The sequence below is a fragment of the Ambystoma mexicanum genome, chromosome 4q, assembly GCF_040938575.1.
Source record: "Ambystoma mexicanum isolate Mex_15411 chromosome 4q, UKY_AmexF1_1, whole genome shotgun sequence".
Taxonomy (NCBI): Eukaryota; Metazoa; Chordata; class Amphibia; order Caudata; family Ambystomatidae; genus Ambystoma; species Ambystoma mexicanum.
Window position 1 is genome coordinate 970,489,775 of NC_090928.1, and position 17,637 is coordinate 970,507,411.

Sequence of the window (17,637 nt, forward strand, 5' to 3'; positions counted from 1 at the left end):
GGGAGAGGTGGTGGAGAGAGAAGAAAGAGTGAAGAAAAAGGTGCCCATTTCAGGAGCAGACTCCGAGCAGATGGTAACAATCAGATTAGAGATGAAGGAGGTGGAAACATCAGGAAGGGAAACGACGGAGTAGGTAATAGCAAAGCGGTGGCAACGTTCAGAGGAGGCAGTAAACTAAAGGCGATGGTGACATCAGAAGTGCAGAGGAAAGATCTGGCGTCGGAAAAGAGGGTAACATCAGAGGAGAGTGACCAGAAGCAAAGGATTGAAGAGCAGAGGAGATGGAACCCATGGGTAAAGCAGAGGGGAGAAAGTCAGTCCAGGAGTGAGACAGTAGCAGTTGTAACATCGGAAGAGAGCTGTGCTGAGCCGTCGTATTTGTCCACGATGCCGCCCAGTAAGACACTTTCTTTTGTAGCAGAATCCCGGGATAGGACCAATTGTTTGAGAGCGGCATTCTCCTTTAAATTCTGTACCGCGGTTGATCATTCCTGCATACTACGCATCAGGTCCTGCACGGCAGCCTCCATATCAATATCAAGTCCGGTCGGGTGGCGTCTCAAACTGTCAAGGAGTTCCCCCCTTCTCACGTGAGTCCGTTCTTTACTGGTGTCCTTGGTCGATGCCTTCTTGCGGATGGACCGGGTCTTGAAGAAGGCTGCCCGAGTCTTTTCCTAATCCAAAATGCGTTCAGTTCCCGCGACGCCGAATCCAGGAATTCAGGAGGCAGTGGAAGCACTCTAGCCACGAATCCAGGAGGTAAGTAGAAGGGGGAGGACAAGGAACGGATAGCGGGATTGGAAAAAGGAGAAGAACCGCGAGCTACGGAGCACATGTCTGGTCGCTACTTCGCAATAGCATTGAGACGTGCGGAGCCGCGGAAGGCGTGGTCTATTAGTAGAAAAGGCTACGTCCAGCGCATGGAGAGAGAAGGGATAACGCTGGACGGCCATGTTGGGAGTATTAATGAGTGCAAGCCCGCTGTGACAGGGACCAAGAAGCCCAAAAGGGGTGCACTCTGTGATTCATGACAGTAAAGGAGTATTATTATCCCAAAGTTTGTTATTTGGGGTATCAGTCGCTGATCTAGAAGAAGAATCATGAAGAAGTATAAAACCAAGTTCATTTTGTTCTGACTTGGCCTGCCAAATGGCGTTAAGCACCACTCCTAATTTGATCCAGAGTCTAACCGAAGTTAGCTTTGAGTTATCAAGAAACTCAACTTGGTCGAAATCAAAGGAGCGGATGTCCTCCAGACTAGGGACATCTGCAAATATAGCCAACATGGAGGTTCTACTAAAGTTGTAAGCCGGATATGGAGCAGGACGACATCTTAGTATCAGCCAATGGAATTGCGAAAGCAGGTTGTTAGTTTGCTTGCCCAGTTTGGTATTAGAAGGAATGGATAATGAATGGTTAATATGATTCTTAGCCCAGGATTCAGATGCGTTAGAGGACCTCTGGTTGAACTTGGGTGCGAAAAATGCAGAAGTATCATGATTGAGAGATTATGCAACAGGCATTAGAACCTAGGCACCAGAATTGAAGTAGTGGGAAGAGGTCATATACTGATCTATTTCCGAATTTCAACTCGTTTTAAGTCAGTGATATCTTGTGCAGGGACAGAGGAGAGAGCAGGACAAGTACGAGAGGTGCTTTCGACTGATGCCAGAGCCGGCATTAGCGTAGTGGGCAGACAGGTATTCGTGGATGATGTTCAGGTGCCGCATTAGGAGGATTATCAGTTAAGGCAACTACGGTTGGACCCTTGGTATTGATAACAGAGGTACGCTTGGTGGACATATAAGGGTCCATCTCCTTAGGAATTTCTGCTCTTCTCGAGTTCACAATATCCAGTTGATTACGGGGGGGGGCAGAGAATATAGCACCACTAGAGTTAGCTGATGAGTTGTGTGGTTGCTTGATGCTGGAGAGCAGCACAGGGTTCACATGTTGGAATTGCGTGGCTGCGTCAATTAGGGCATCTAGTGGGGCGTAGGGTTTAGGGCATGCGGCATTGAGTGACACTTTTCTTGGATTGTACGATCTTTGCATATTTTTTGATGACTAAGGCTTTAGTAGCTTGTTTCTTAGGAAAGGTGATCTACTTAATAAATTGCTTGGTGTTAGAATTTGTAGGTTGGGACGACTTGCTCATATTATTTGTTTTGTTTCCCTTGGCTACATGGTCTTTCAGATTTATTCGCCCTTTTGGCCTTGTTAGAGGAGAAAATGGGGTAGGAGCGCTTGGAATGCTTAATTACACAGTCAGAATGGCGTACTGTAGATGCAGTGCGCGACAATGAGGATAAGTTGTCAGCTGTTCCTAGATTGGATGTAGAAACTTCCTTTGGGCAAATCACTTGGTCAAAAGCTGGTACGGCAGAGCTCACAAAGATCGATGCTTTAGGAGCTAGCCAGATAGTACTCAGCGCTAGAATGTAAAGGAGGTGAGCCAATAGCGAGTGTTTATTCTGAGGGAGACTGCGTGAACTTGTTGTTGGTGAGTGTAGATAGAATGAGGGAGTCTCATTCTAAAAGTGTTGAAATAAGTACTGACTGTTTGGTTATCTTAGCATCCAGAGTTTCAAAAGAGCTTAACTAGGGTCAAAATCGCTGTGTTCATGGCACACAGCGTAATGTCCGCTTGTGTGGAAGAGGATGATTGTGCAAGGGGAATTGCAACTGGCTGGAAAGGAACAGTGGGTTTGCGGGGAGTCGAGACTGAGAAAGAAAGTGATAAATCAGAGGAATTGTGAATGGAGTGTCCAAACATAATAGGGGACTGGGACAAATTATTGTTCGTTTCTGGAATTTTAGTGGTATAATCAGCTGCACGTGAGTGGGTACTAACTTCCATTATTGAGCCTGGGGTGTGACGATCTATGGAATCAAGATGGTTGTTAGCGTCCTGGGAATTATGTTCGGGTGAGCGTAATTGACTAGTCGAAGCTGGCGGTATTGTCACACTTTTAGAAGAAGTCGGCGCATTCCGTGTGGGTGATTCGGAATGTGTGTTTTCAGGATGACTAATGTGGGAAAAGTAAGGGTTAACAACCAGATCTTTTAATTACGGAGAGAGGGACTTGCAGGACTGCGGTGGCTGCCTCCGCTCCGTAAGAGGAAGGTTGCTGTTTGCGCTTTTAAAGCCAGAGCAGAAATCTTCCGGAGTGGCTGGGAATCCGGCTAGCATCGTGGGATCAGTGATTAAAATCACACTGTCTCCCTCCGATTGGGGCAAGGAAGTTAAAATTGAAAGGGCAGTAGTGGGGGAGGGAGGAGCAAGAGATCTTACCTCTTTCGACTGGCAAAACTGCATTATATCGGATGTCGGAGCCAGTGTCTTGCGTTTCCGCAAGGGCGAACTAAGCAAGGAAGACCTGCTGGCAAGCGTACTGGCCAAGTTGGAGATTTGCAAGTTACGCTTGTATGCCAGTGACGCCTTTTAAAGTACTTAAAGTGGAAGGCATACCTGTTTTCAGGGAATAGGTTTCTTTTGACATGTCTTGAATTGCGAGTCTTAAAAAGGGTAAAAAGGACTTATTGTAGTAGATCAGTAAGCAGAAATGAAGACTATTGAAAGTGAGTCGCAAATGAAAGCAGGGTTTGAAACAGGGGAAGACACGCTTGCCTCGCAGACAAGCCGCTAAGCAGTACTTACACAGTACTCCGCAAGGTGCGCGCGGCCACCTCTTTTTATGGAATTCTGGGATTTGGTGGGCGTGGTCTGGTATACTAAGCAGTAAAACAATGCAGTATATATGTAGATGGAGAGAAAAAAAGGTAAAGGATTAAGAATATATATCCTCTTCAGTATCCTTGATGCAAAGTTTAGTCCATAGATTTAGTTCGTGGAGGCAGGCATACCACTCAAGTTCTATGATGAAAGCAAAAAGGTCCAGCGGCTAAGCGGTACTTCCACAGTAAAACAGTTGAGACATACATTAATATAATATTCCAAAACAATTATCCTTCAAGACAATAAAACCTCTTTAACTACATTTGCTATAGTTCTACTCCCTTCTCCACCAAGCTATCCCAAGATATCTTGAGACAGAAAGTATAATGTCATTAGTATCTGCCGATTTTACCTATTTCTTCAGCATTAGGCTGAGAAAGCAAGCCCCTTATTGCCAGACAAAGTTTTAAGATTTTCTTACGGATGTCGGCATACATAGGACACTGAAACAAAATGCTGCACTGTTTTAATAAGCCCAGGACAACATGGATAACAAACAGGAAAAAGCTCTGTCCCACCTCACCTTAACTGAGGCAATCGGTAGTGCACCTAGGCGAAATGTAAAACTCTCTGGGTATGATAAGGCGTAGGTACTTGTCCAGGAAATTACTTTAATTAACAAATAAGCGTGTCCGCTCGCTAACTTGAGACACTTGCCTGTATGAGGTCTTATGCTACATTCACTGCAGTGTGATTAATCCAATGGCGTCCTCACGGATTCCCCATGTGGCCAGGGGATGACAGCCGCTTTCCTGATCCTGACACTGGGGGCGGCTACGTGAGGGAGGAGACAAAAACTGGGGAGATGTCATGTCTTCATGGAAAGAGACAACATATCTCCCATTTTCCTATGATGAGATACCCAACACCGTAATGGCCTATTGCCATACATCTGTTCGCCTTTAGTGAAAGTAAGCAATCTTATATCTGAATGTATCATTCAGATCAACCTACCATTTTTGGTCTGAAAAGCAAAAGCTTCCGTTTTTTGGAACCGATTTGTCATGTGGAATTAGTGAGATTGAGTTACATCAGAAACCATCAATGGACTTCAATTCCCAAAACCACCTGAGTACTGAGACGAGGAGGATGAAAGAATTGATGCAGAGCAATGAGTGTGCTAGTTATTGGATGCAGACACCTGTGTGTGGGACCTTTAAAAATAGTAACCGAAGCAGCAACAGGGACAGCTCAGGAGAAGACATGGCTTCTCAAGTGCAAGTGGCAGACAGAAGCTGGAGGCACGAACCGGCATGCAGAGGCTGGAGGCACGAGCCGGTGTGACAGATCGAAGGAGCTCGCCAACAGGACTAAAATATGGTGCGAGAGAGGCGGTCTGTGGAGACGCCAGGAACCGCAAGAGTACCCATGGGCATCCGGCAGCCAAGAGAAGCAGCATGGTCCTTACTGGGAGCCAATGAGAAGCCAGCATGCAGCAGCAGAGCTGCAGGAGAGCCTGAATACACATTAGAGTGGCCCCGACAATGGAGCAAGCAGCAGGGAATGCTGCGTAAGCATGAGCAAGACTGAAGACGCCACACAGAGCCGGTGAGTCTGGCAGAGCAGAGTGGGGACCCCAGGGCATTTTGGTGACTGTGCCATAGAGTCTTTGAATCTAGTAAAGTTACAGAAAGTGAAACACAACCAGAATCATTTGTGAAGCAAAAGGCCAGTGTGCCAACCCCAACCCCATTAGGAAGTGAATGTAAATGTGGGGAAAGTTTGAATGAGAACAAGTAGATATACCAAGCCATGAAGGGTATATGCTACTTGGTTATAAAGAGAGACTATAACGTACAAGAACGTCCTGACAAGCATATGCCGGGCAGTTAAAAGCGAAAGAAGAGAAGTCCTGGCAAGCATAACACAGGCAGTTGAGTGCAAGAGAAATCTTGGCAGGAGAGTGTACCAGGAAGCTTCAAGTATATCGAACCCCAATAAGAAGTGAATGCCAATGTGGGGAAGAGTATATGCGATTTGGTTGTAAAGAGAGAATATATGTAACGCTCACCTGGCTCCCACAGAGGCGCTGGTCTGGTCTGGGTTGCTGTGGCCTCTTCAAGCGTGATGTGCAGAATTCGGACCACCGATTGAACAGGACCCCCAAATCTTGCTTGTCTGGCCCGTAGGAATATCCTTCTACAGATGAGAAAGGGGATTAACTGTCTGCTGAATAGTGTGCTTGCTCTCCCCTTTCCCCCTTCGTTCTTCTCTGACTTCCTCCAAAACCCCCGGTTTAAGCTCACCTTATTGTTTGGAAGGATGAACTCTCCATCCTGCTTCTAGTGCAGGGGCGCGCGTTCGTCCAGTTGCTTCACTGGTTTTCAGAATGGCGCTGGCAAATCCACTTGACTTTTCTGAACGATACGCCGTAAGTATGAAGATGCAAAGGTTCAAGTGTGAGCCTCCTTTTATGTTGTTTTTCCTAACTTGTGATCTGTCCTTTATTTCAGGTGCAGAACAAAGGCGATGCGTTGAGGGGTTAAATTGCCGGTGGTAAAATCAGGTGAGTTAGTGATGAGGGCGACCCCTCTAAAAGTCTTTATAATTCCCCAGTAATGTCTTTTGTCCTTTCCCCATAGGGGCCGGGGTGCGGTACCTGCCAAAGATGCGGCGCCGACCTGAGATGTGGAATGGTTCACCAAGAAAAGCCGGTAAGTAATATGGCTGAAAATTCGGCTTTCCTCTTGTGTTCCCTTGCTCACCTTTTGTCTCTTCTTCTCTCCAGAGATGTGCAGAGATGTGGCGACCGGTGCTGAGAGCCGCGATGGAGCCGGGCGGCGTCTCGGGAACAGGTGAGTGAAGCGCGGCGCTGCAGCGAGCAGCGCGGTGCTTTTAAATGGAAGTCTTCCTTCAGGAATGCTGGCGTGAAGATTCCGGATGCAGGTAAGAAGGTTGAATAAGTTCTTGGTTTTCACCTTTCTCTTCTCTTCTTTCCTTACAGGTGTTCCAGGTTCGAGGCAGGCGTGGCTGGAGTCCAGGTGCAGGAGCAGACACGGTGAGCGTTCAGCTGCTGGGATGCAGAACAATGCGAAGCACGTGTGGCTGTCCGGGCGTGGCTTAAATAGCCTTGGAAGAAATTCCAGGTAAGTATTCTTCCACAGCCCCACCCAAGTAACAAAATAGTTCCTTCAGAAAAATAGTCCCTCCTAAGCCTCATTTGGCTTGGTTCTTCATGCAGCATGGTCTGCATCAGGTGAGTGTGCAGCATGGTCTGCTTCAGGTAAGTGCACCAAACACTTCCCCTTATGAGCCTGGCGCCAACGGACAACGGCGCCAGGACAGAGTCCAAAGAGCCCCTATAAAGGGCCGCTGGGCTTTTACCCGGAGGCGTGATGCCTGCTGGGCCTAGCCTGGTGCTCCGGGGGTAGGCATCATGACAATAGAACACAAGAAAGTCCTGGCAAGCATACACAGGGCAGTTGAATGCACAAGAAGGGAAAGCCTGGCAAGCATACACCAGGCAGTTGTGAGTGCAAGATGATTCCTGGCAGGAGAGATACCAGGACATTGCAAGTTTAGAAAAAGCCCTGGCAAGAGAATACACCAGACCGTTGTGAGCGCGTGAAGGCATCCTGGCAGGAGAGTACACCAGGCAATTGGAAGTGCATGAAGAGTTCTGGCAGGGGAGTATACCAGGCAAATGTCAAATCTATAATAGAGAATAATACCAGGCAGTGTTTTTTAAACAAAGAAGGAACATTTGTTGAAGAACTAAGCAGCTTAATGCCCACCAGGATTGTTGTGGGCCAAGAAAGACACAAAGAACTGTTAGTCCAAGAGACATTATTACACGATTGCAGAATCCAGGGAAAGGGAAGCCCCCAAGGTATTTTCAACTTGGAGAACATTTACGTTGGAGTTGTGCTATTTTATTTGCAAGCATCAGGTTAAAGGCCATTCCGTTTCCACTTAATTATTTTGTTTGTTTTGTGATGTCAAAAGGACGGCTTTTGATTCTGACCTCCAGACAGTTCCATAGTGTGACAGTTCCATAGTGCGAGTGGTCAGAAATGAGAGGCGGACATAAAGTTGAAATGTTAACATTGTCAGACATTTTATTAAACAGAAATGCGTTGGAAAAATGCCTCTCTAGCCCTATCATAAAGAAGAGCTTCCCTACCTAGGAAAATAAAACCAAAGATCAGTCTGTATCAGGTAGTTAGTAACTTACAAACCATCCATTTTAATCTGACTAGCACGCCAGAAACACATAACTAAGGGTGCAAGGAAATGTCTACGACATGTTGTTTAGTAAAAAGTGTTCATAAAAATAAAAAGATAAATCAAACAAAAGTATTTTCCAAGGAAGAAACCCTTGGATCTAGTGGGTGGTTCAATTCCCCATGAATTTTTAGGTAGGCTGGCAAAGTGTTTTCTTTGAACAATTGTTGCTTTGTATCACACAAGTGCTTCTTTATCCAAAATTTCATTTGGGTCTTTAAACTGGATTCAGAAAGTTCTTGTTCTAATAATATATTCCATAACATCAATCTATTTGTTTGTTTCTTTGTACTGAATTCACAAATTTCTTGTAATCTTGAAGGATTATCTGGTGTACTCCAGAAAAATACTCCCCTGCCGGGTATCTTCCCAAAATCTTCCCGAAATGTTAGTCTTTATACAACTTCAAGTGCCTGGTGTATATGCCTACCAGGACTTCTTTCATGTGCGTCTCAGATCCCTCTGGTATACTTCCCTGCCTGGTATCGTGTAACAATGTTGGACTTTTCTTTACAAATTTAATGGATCACCTGGTATACTCCTCTGCCAGGAATCCTCTTATGGGCTCTTCAGATCTCCTGGTAGATTTCCCTGACAGGTGTTTTCCCCGAAATGTTAGAGTTCTTATACAGTTTAAATTGCCTGATATGTTTGGCTGCCAGGACTTCTTTTATGGACTTTTAGATCCACTGGTATACTCTCCTGCCAGGTATCTTGCCTCCATGTTAGAATCTTTATACAACTTTGATGGGCTGCCTGGTATATTCCTCTGCCAGGAATCCTTCTCTGGGGTTTTGCAGATCCCCTGGGATACTTCCCTGCCGAGTATCGTGCCCAGAATATTAGCTGCTTGGTGTATTTCTTTTGCCAGGACTTTTTATTGGTTTCACTTTCCTTTTTGATATGCTACAGCAGCATCTAGTTGATCGTGCTCGATATATTTACTTAGGGTAACACTTGCTTCAGCTCTCCCCCACATTGATAGCTCATGCATATGCATTTGTTTGGGATTTGCTGCTGCAATTTATCCTCTCGGTATTCAAATATTCATCTTATTGGGCATTGAGTTAACATTGATTTTTGTCTATATTTAAACCGGTTTTGTGCAGTGTCCATATTAGCAATCTCACACCATTAATTCACTTGATTGCATGCGTGTCGGTATGCCCCAGGGTCCCCATATACTTTGGGGAGACTCGCTGGTAGTTCTCCTCATCTCCAACATATGGCTTGCCTCTGTGGTGAAGCTACCTCCGTGGGTCGGCTTCTTATACGATGCAGGCGTTTCCCCAGAATGTCCTGCAGCTCTGCGTTCACTCGCTGGCTTCTTTCTGCGGCTTGGATCACAGAATGATGTTTCCGAGCACGACCATAACTCCAGGAGCTATGTTGCGGCTCCCAGTGCTTCCACTGTCTTTCAGGTGTGCCTGCAGCGCCTCTTGCGAGCCGCCGCTTGGATCTGCGCATCTTTTCGGTCGGCTTTCTCCTGCACGATTCTCTCCCTGTCTGCTTTCTCCTGCATGATTCTCTCCCGTCCTGCTTGACTGTGCAGTGCGGATCCCATTTTTAAATGTCCCGTTCACTTTAGATTCAACCAAACAACTAGTCTGCACGTTAGCTTTTGGGCTTCTCTTACTATGCATCAACTGCTCTCTCCTCTTCGTCTCAGTACCTGAGGCTTCATGGGAGCTGAAGTCCATAGATGTTACTGGATTGTTAAAATGATGTTGTTCAAAGGTTTCATATAGAGAAAGATCAGAAACAGGAGATGTTATAATGTGTATTGTGAATGTTTCAGGAAAAAATTGAATTTTGTCTGGCTTGACACAAAGGAAGGGGTTTTTCATTTTTACAATAAGGGGGGGTCGTCGGGTGACAACAAGCCATCAAGAACTTGGTTATTATAGAGTCTTCATCAGAAGAAAGGGATGAATACTGCGTCTCATTCAATGGAGTCACCACCCCCCCCCCCAACAGCTGTCTCTTCCCACATGATCCTCCCTCATATATCCCCCTCCAGGGTCAGGATCAGATAGTGACTGCCTTCCCCTGTCCAACCCTATTCATTTAATAAAAGGCTTTAACCAAAAACATGGCAACTTTGCGTCCGGCTTCCATTTCTGACCCCTCACAGTAGGCATCCAATGCTCCCTACCTGCTGTTCTTATGGCTGCCATCCGGGTTAGCGCAATGGTGTTCTAAATTTAGCACTCGCAGCAAAACATTGATATGTTTGAGCCATAGAATAGATAGAGCATTCTGATAGTTTAGCACATCTCTTAAGGCAATCCTATACTTAAGATGGGTGTTGCTAGACCAAATGCATACTCAAAAAAGCAATGGTGTCAAAGCAACCTGGTCCCGTATTGGCCTAAGGCCCAATTCTAGCTGTAATGGGACAGTCTGTGTATTTTTTGGGAGCCACAGCAAACCTTTATAGAAATTATTCTCCATAGTTGACATAGATTGCATTTTGCAAAAACCCCAAACTTCAGCTCCATATGTAGCAGTTGCTATTACCTGTTCTCTGTAGATTTCGAGTGTGGAAATTAAAATATTATTACCATATGTATTTGAAAATCGTGAAATATCCTTGCACTTTCGCTGCCGAAGGAAAGGCTGACTTTATCTATATGTCTTACCCATCTGCTATCCTTTGAGATTCGGATCCTCAAGTAATCAAAATATAAAACTTCCTCTGTTTATTTTCCACCTGTTCTAAGGTTAATACATGTATATAGTCCCTGTTACTTACCACATCTCAATGTTTTTTTGTTTTTTCTTTATTACGTACGAGGCCATGCTGATCACAAAATTGAACAAACTGCTCAGTTAGTTTCAAAATGCCTGACTGGCTTCTGGAAATAAGAGCCACATCATCTGCGAACAATAAAATACCAATCTGTTCTCCCCCAATACTGGGGCGTCTGAAGTATCTGTCGGTATTTTGGTTACCACCCCATCAAGAAACTAAATGAAAAAGGGTGGGAGCCAATATTTAACCCTGCTTAACCCCTTTCTCAACATGAAAGGGTTTGGTACATTCCCTTCCCAGGCCCCACCTAACGTAGGCTGTTGAGTTATAATAGAGATCCATAAATGCCTTGAGCAGGGGAAGGGACCTCCTTTTTAGTTAGGGCACGCCAGAGTTGACACCTTGGGATGCTATCAAAAGCGCCCTTAAGATCTATCAAGGTCCTGCTTATTTGGCTTCTTAAGTGTGACCTATTTGTATAAGATCAATACTTATCTGAACACTTGATCAATCATGCCCCCCCCCTTTGTGGAAGCCAGCTTGGAGATGACTCAAAGCACCCGAATCTACAACCCAATCTTCAAATTTGGTTTGCAGGATTTTGCCTAATAACTTGCTACCTGCATCTAGCAGTGACATTGAGTGATAATTCCTGGGAATACTAGGGTTGCCCTTTTTAAAAATTGGAACAATCTCTGCATTATGCCAAGTCATTGGCGTTATACCAGTTTTAAAAATAGCGTTAAATAAAGGCAGAAGATAAGGTACATGTTCTTTCATATGAAGGTTCGTCCGGATATGGTTGGGTCCCGGCACCTTTCCCCTGTCCAAATAATGGACGGTCACAGAGACGGAACGGTAGAGGCAGGTCCCCAAGAGCATTCACTGTTATAGCTCCTCTGCTTCCACCTCAGATCCTCCCCTTCGTGCATTCCTGGATTTGTGCTTGGTCCACTTTACCTTCAAGCCCTATTACTTTTCGACCCCCAGGGCCAAGGTGGGTTTTATAATCTCTCACCTTTCCGGGAATGCCTTAACTTGGGCTACTCCCCTCGTTAACTCTAGTGATGCCCTCTTGGATGACTATGATGGGTTTATACAGGCCCTTAAAAACATGTTTGACCGCCCTGAGCAGGTTTACAGCGCCCCCGGGAACACCTGTTAGACTTTCAGCAAGGTTCCCAGGATATGCTCACGTATGTGACCCGATTTAAACAACTGGCTAAGGAAGCTGACTGGTCTGCTGAGGCGAGCTTTACCCTATTCAGGAGAGGATTGAACGAAGAGATTAAGGATGAGCTGGCCAGAGTGGCACTACCAACCTCGTTCCAGGCACTAATGGATCTTGCCATGCAAATTGACTTCTATATCCAGGAAAGGAAGACAGAAAAGAAAAAACCAGGGGAATTCCTCCCAAGGTATCATTTGAGGGTACCGTCAGAACGGACACCAACCCAAGCCCAGTCACGGAACTAGGGCCCATGCAGATTGGGGCTTTTCGTGGACCCATATCTCCGCAAGAGAGAATGAGAATAATTCATACGGGCTTGTGCATGTATTGTGCCTCATATAAGCATTTGGTTAGGTAATGCCCTCTAGCACCCCCTCGGCGTTCGGGAAACGCCAGCTCCCGATCCTAGATGGAGCAGAGCTTCGGGAGAGAGATGTTTGCTCCACATCAATTCCATCCTTGAACTCTCCTGGACAAAACAATTTGGTGATATTACAGGCCTTCTTATCACCCTCCAAGAATAAGACCTATTCCATTTTGGCCCTGGTAGACTGCGGAGCTATGTGGATATTCATCGATCAAGAATGGGTTACTAAACATCGAATTCCGTACGAGACACGAACCACCATGCAACCTGTGGAAGCTATTGACGGAAGACCCCTCGCATCAGGGCCCATAAGCCTGCAGACCAAAGAGATCCAGCTTTCAATAAATCACCATCAGGAGCTGATTAGGTTTGACATCATTAAGTCAGCTCATTACCCCATTGTTTTGGGTATGCCCTGGCTACAGAAACACAATCCATATATCAACTGGACAGCGGGTTCTCTATTCCTAGGCTCAGAGGTTTGCATGTCTCACTGCCTTTCCCTGGAACCTCCGTTAACACACCCAAAGGAACCAACAAGAGAACAACAGACATCATTCATGGTGTCTAATGTCATACACGTTCCTGAGGAATCAAGGATATGCTGATGTGTTTTCGACTGCCATAGTCCAGGCCTTACCCCCACACAGACCTGAAGACTGCGCAAAAGATACAGAACCCTCCGCAGTGATTCCCTTCGGCAGGATGTTCATCCTTTCCAAACCCGAGAAAAAGGCCCCAAGAGAATACCTGGATACCAACCTTGAAAATGGCACCATAAGACCTTCAAAATCTCCTGCTGGTGCTTCCCTATTCTTTGTTCCCAAGAAGGATACCAAGGAACTCAGACCCTGCCTCTATTATCGCGGCCTAAATCAATGCACCCTCAAGGACCGGTACCCGTTACCCTTGATTTCGGACATCCTGGAAGCCGTGAGAGAAGCGGTAATATTCACCAAGTTGGATCTCAGGGGCGCCTATCATTTGATTCGTGTCCGGGAAGGGGACGAATAGAAAACCACCTTCAGAACACCCTTTGGCCATGCCATTATGAATATCTAGTCATGCCCTTTGGACTAGCTAATGCCCCGGCTATTTTCCAACAATTATGGACAGGGTGTTTTCTGACATGTTGTTTCTCTTCGTCATTGTATATCTGGATGACATATTGATCTTCTCCAAGGACCCTATACAACATGAAGAGCACGTGAAGGCAGTCTTGCAGAGACTTAGAGAACACAAACTCTTAGCCAGACCTGAAAAATGTTTGTTTCATGTAACCTCTGTTCATTACCTAGGATTTATTCTTAGCCCAGAAGGAATCGGTATGTATCCTTCAAAGGTAAAGGCCATACTGACCTGGCCTGCTCCTACTTCCGTGAAACAAGTTCAATCATTCCTGGGCCTTGCCAATTTCTACTGCAAGTTCATATCTAATTTCTCTGAGATAGTACAACCGATTCTTGCTCTCCTGAAGAAAGACACTCCCTTCCTCTGGTCTACACCACAAGAAACAGCGTTCCAGCGTTTGAAGACGGAGTTTACACAAGCTCCTATCTTGGCCCAACCCGATACTAGTCGACCCTTCCTAGTAGAAACGGACGCCTCTAATTACGCCATAGGTACGGTCCTGAAGCAAGAATTAGGAGATAAACTGGAACACCCAATTGCTTATCTTTCACGAACCCTGACTCCTAGTGAAACACACTATTCAGTCCTGGAAAAGGAATTGTTAGCCATCCATCAAGCCTTCACTGAGTGGCGACATTTACTTCTGGGAGCTAAACATCCAGTTCAGGTCCGTACGGACCACCGGAACATCCAGATTCTACAGTCTTTGGAGTGTAGGAATAGTCGTCGGGCGCGATGGGCCTACTTCTTTGCCCAGTACCAGTTCCACATCACTCATGTTCCAGGATCACAAAACCTAATTGCTGATGCCTTATCTCGACGACCAGACTACGAGCCCATTGAAGACAAGGCATATCCTCAGATGTTTTCTCCCAAGATCTTTGTAGCCCAAGCAGTCAACCTCCTTGAAGAAATCCAAGCTCAGACCCAATCCTCTGATCTGTGGAAGGATATATTCAAGAAAAATCAATGGAATCTAAGGGTCCGGGAAGGGTATCTGTTCAAGGACAATGTATTGGTCATCCCTACAAAAAGGCTACAACAAAGAATAATAAATCTCTGTCATGATACCCTACACTCCAGACATCGTGGCATCGCCAATACCCTCCGTTTTATACAGAGGCAATTCTGGTGGCCTAGGATGAGATTCGGCGTACGGCAGTACATTCAATCCTGTATTGTCTGCAGTCAAAATAAACATGATAAGAGACCGGCGGGCTTCTACTGCAACCTACACTGCCAACCAGGCCATGGGAGATTATCGCTACGGACTTCATTGTGGAACTACCACCTTCCCGTGGATACACTGCCATTAGGGTTACCATAGACTTGTTCACTCATATGGCTCATTTTACACCCCTGCATAAACTGCCATCCTCCTCTGAACTAGCAGGAATCTTCCTGGACCACATATTCCGTTTGCATGGACTCCCTTCCAAGATCATATCGGATCGTGGACCTCAATACATCTCGCAATTCTGGAAATGTCTCCGTCAATGCTTAGGAATCCAACGTGCCCTTTCTTCAGGATATCACCCTCAAACTAACAGAGCCACAGAACGTGTCAATCAAACCCTGGAACAGTATCTTCGATGCTTCGCCACCAAGGTTCAGGATGACTGGTCCCCCCTGATACCCGTGGCTGAATTCGCCTACAACAATTCCGACCATTCAGCACTTAAGACCAGCCCCTTTTATTGCAGTCAAGGTTTCCATCCATTGGCCCTGCCTTCTGTTCTTCCTCAACCTACACCAGTACCTACAGTTGACTCCTGGATCGAAACCCTTGTCAATATACATAAGGAGGCCAAGGAATTCTTGGAGAATGCCAGAAAACAGACCAAGAAATATGCAGATTCCAAAAGAAGACCAGGCCCTTCTTATGCAATTGGTGACCAGGTCTGGTTGTCCTCAAAATTACTACCCCTACATCTACGGCCTAGTAAATTGGCCCCTCGGTAGTATGGTCCATTACCCATCAAAGAAGTTATAAATCCTGTTTCTTATCGGATCAAATTGCCAGACTCCTGGAAGAAAATACACCCAGTCTTTCACACATCTTTGCTGAAACCCTACTATCCATCCTCCCGGAAACCCTGCAAACCTCCTCCTATACTGGTCGACAACCAATTGGAATACAAGGTGCCCCGGATTTGTGATTCCAGGTATAGAAGGGACCAGCTTCAATATCTGATTGAATGGAAAGGATATCCCCCCTAGTGAAAGAACCTGGGAGCCTATGTCAAACATCAAGGCCCCTCGGCTGCTCAGAAGTTTTCATCTCATTCACCCGGGCAAACCTGGAGGGAAAGGTCTTTGGAGGAGGCATGCTGTCATGAATCACAGAGTGCGCCCCTTTTGGGCTCTTGGTCCTTGTCACAGCGAGCTTGCACTCATTAATACTCTCAACATGGCCGTCCAGCGTTATCCCTTCTCGCTCCATGCGCTGGACGTAGCCTTTTCTACTAATGGACCACGCCTTCCGCGGCTCCGCGCATTTCAATGCTATTGCAAACGTGTGCTCCGTAGCTCGCGATTCTTCTCCTTTTCCAATCCCGCTATCCCTTCTTTGTTCTCCCCCTTCTACTTACCTCCTGGATTCGTGGCTATCATGCTTCCACTGCCTCCTGGATTCCTGGATTCGGCGTCCTGGAAACTGAACGCATTCTGGATTTGGAAAAGACTTGGGCAGTCTTCTTCAAGACCTGGTCCATCTGCAAGAAGGCATCGACCAAGGACACCAGTAAAGAACAGACTCAGGTGTAGGGGGGGGGGAACTCCTTGACATTTACTCCCTAGATCAAACACTCCTGCTTCTACTCTTCCTATGTCCAGTACAACTTGCTCAACCGGAACTCTTCCTCGAACCTGCAACTGCCAGACCCATCCTGCATAACAACCCACTGTCCAGTTCTCACTAGCTAGCTGAAACACATGGTTTTTTACACACCTCTTAGCCAATGCAAACAATCAATTAGGTAAGTATGATATTGTCGTGTTACAGGAGCCGTGGCTGTCACAAACTCCCTCGTGGGACGACCATATCGTCACTCTCCTACTTGCCTACCGACCTGCTAAAGGCAGACCTATGTCTGGGCTGCTAGTGGCTGTGAAGATTAAGCTCTGGCATTTCTCTCTCTCTCTCTCCCTGGGCCTCTCCTATCAATCACATACAATTAGTCCGAATTCAGTCCACTCTATCTGATTGCCTTGATCAACATATATTGGAGTCCGGCGAGCATATCCACAGATTCATTTTTCCTTGACCTGGAGAACACCTTTGAACTCATCTCCCAATCACCATTAATCACCAACTTGATTCTTGTTGGCGATTTGAATTTACATTGTCTATCTACTGCACAAGACTCGCAATCCGTAACAAGATTGAGATGGGCCACTTTGATGGATGAAAGGAACATGATTATGACAAACTGATCCCTCTTGGGTGACCTCTTTTCCACATGCTGTGTGGCGGGATGAGATCTAGAGGCCATTATAGATTATGTATATGTTAATTCCACCCTCTTCGTCCAATCTGAATTCATGAGAGTGATACATCAAAATGATAGCGATCACAATATGCTTACCCTTAAGTGGACTTGGTACACAACTGATAATTATCTATACATAAATAACTTTAAAGACTCTCTTATTGTCAGCAATGGACAGAATCACTTCAGATGGACACCTTTGTCTCTATACGAACTAAGTAACCAACTTATGAAAGCTTAGATCTCTTTGGCAAAAGATTCTGCACTCGGAGACCTGCAGTACTGCACTGTACTTCAGATGTTTAAATCCAATCCTTCTAGATTGGGAAAACACACTCACAGAAGCATACATATTTATGATGCTTAAGTGCAAAACAGGAAGGCGCTTTATTGACACGAGAAGAGATAAGCTCTCTCACTTCCATCTGCCCTACAGAGCGGTGCTAACTCGCGAATGTCAAAACTAGGTACAAAAACTGGCTGCGTAGTTGCAAAGCCCACTTGTATCAGAATGATGGCAAGTGCATGCTTAAAGCAATTGCTCAAAAAAATTTGGCACAAACATGGTTGCTATTAAATCGTGCAAATCTCATATCTCAGGATTCAACACAAATTAATGGAGTGTCCGAAGCACAGTGGATCATGCATTTTACAGAACTATGCACCACCTATGAGCACGGAGGTTGTCTCTATTTCATC

The 17,637-nt window shown here is 45.7% G+C and overlaps 1 protein-coding gene across 3 annotated transcripts in view; it reads right to left on the reverse strand.

Annotated features, from left to right (window-relative positions):
• Positions 1–17,637, reverse strand: part of INTS7 (integrator complex subunit 7) — a 673,605-nt gene that overhangs the window by 50,991 nt on the left and 604,977 nt on the right. The gene's annotated exons all lie outside the window — the stretch shown is intronic.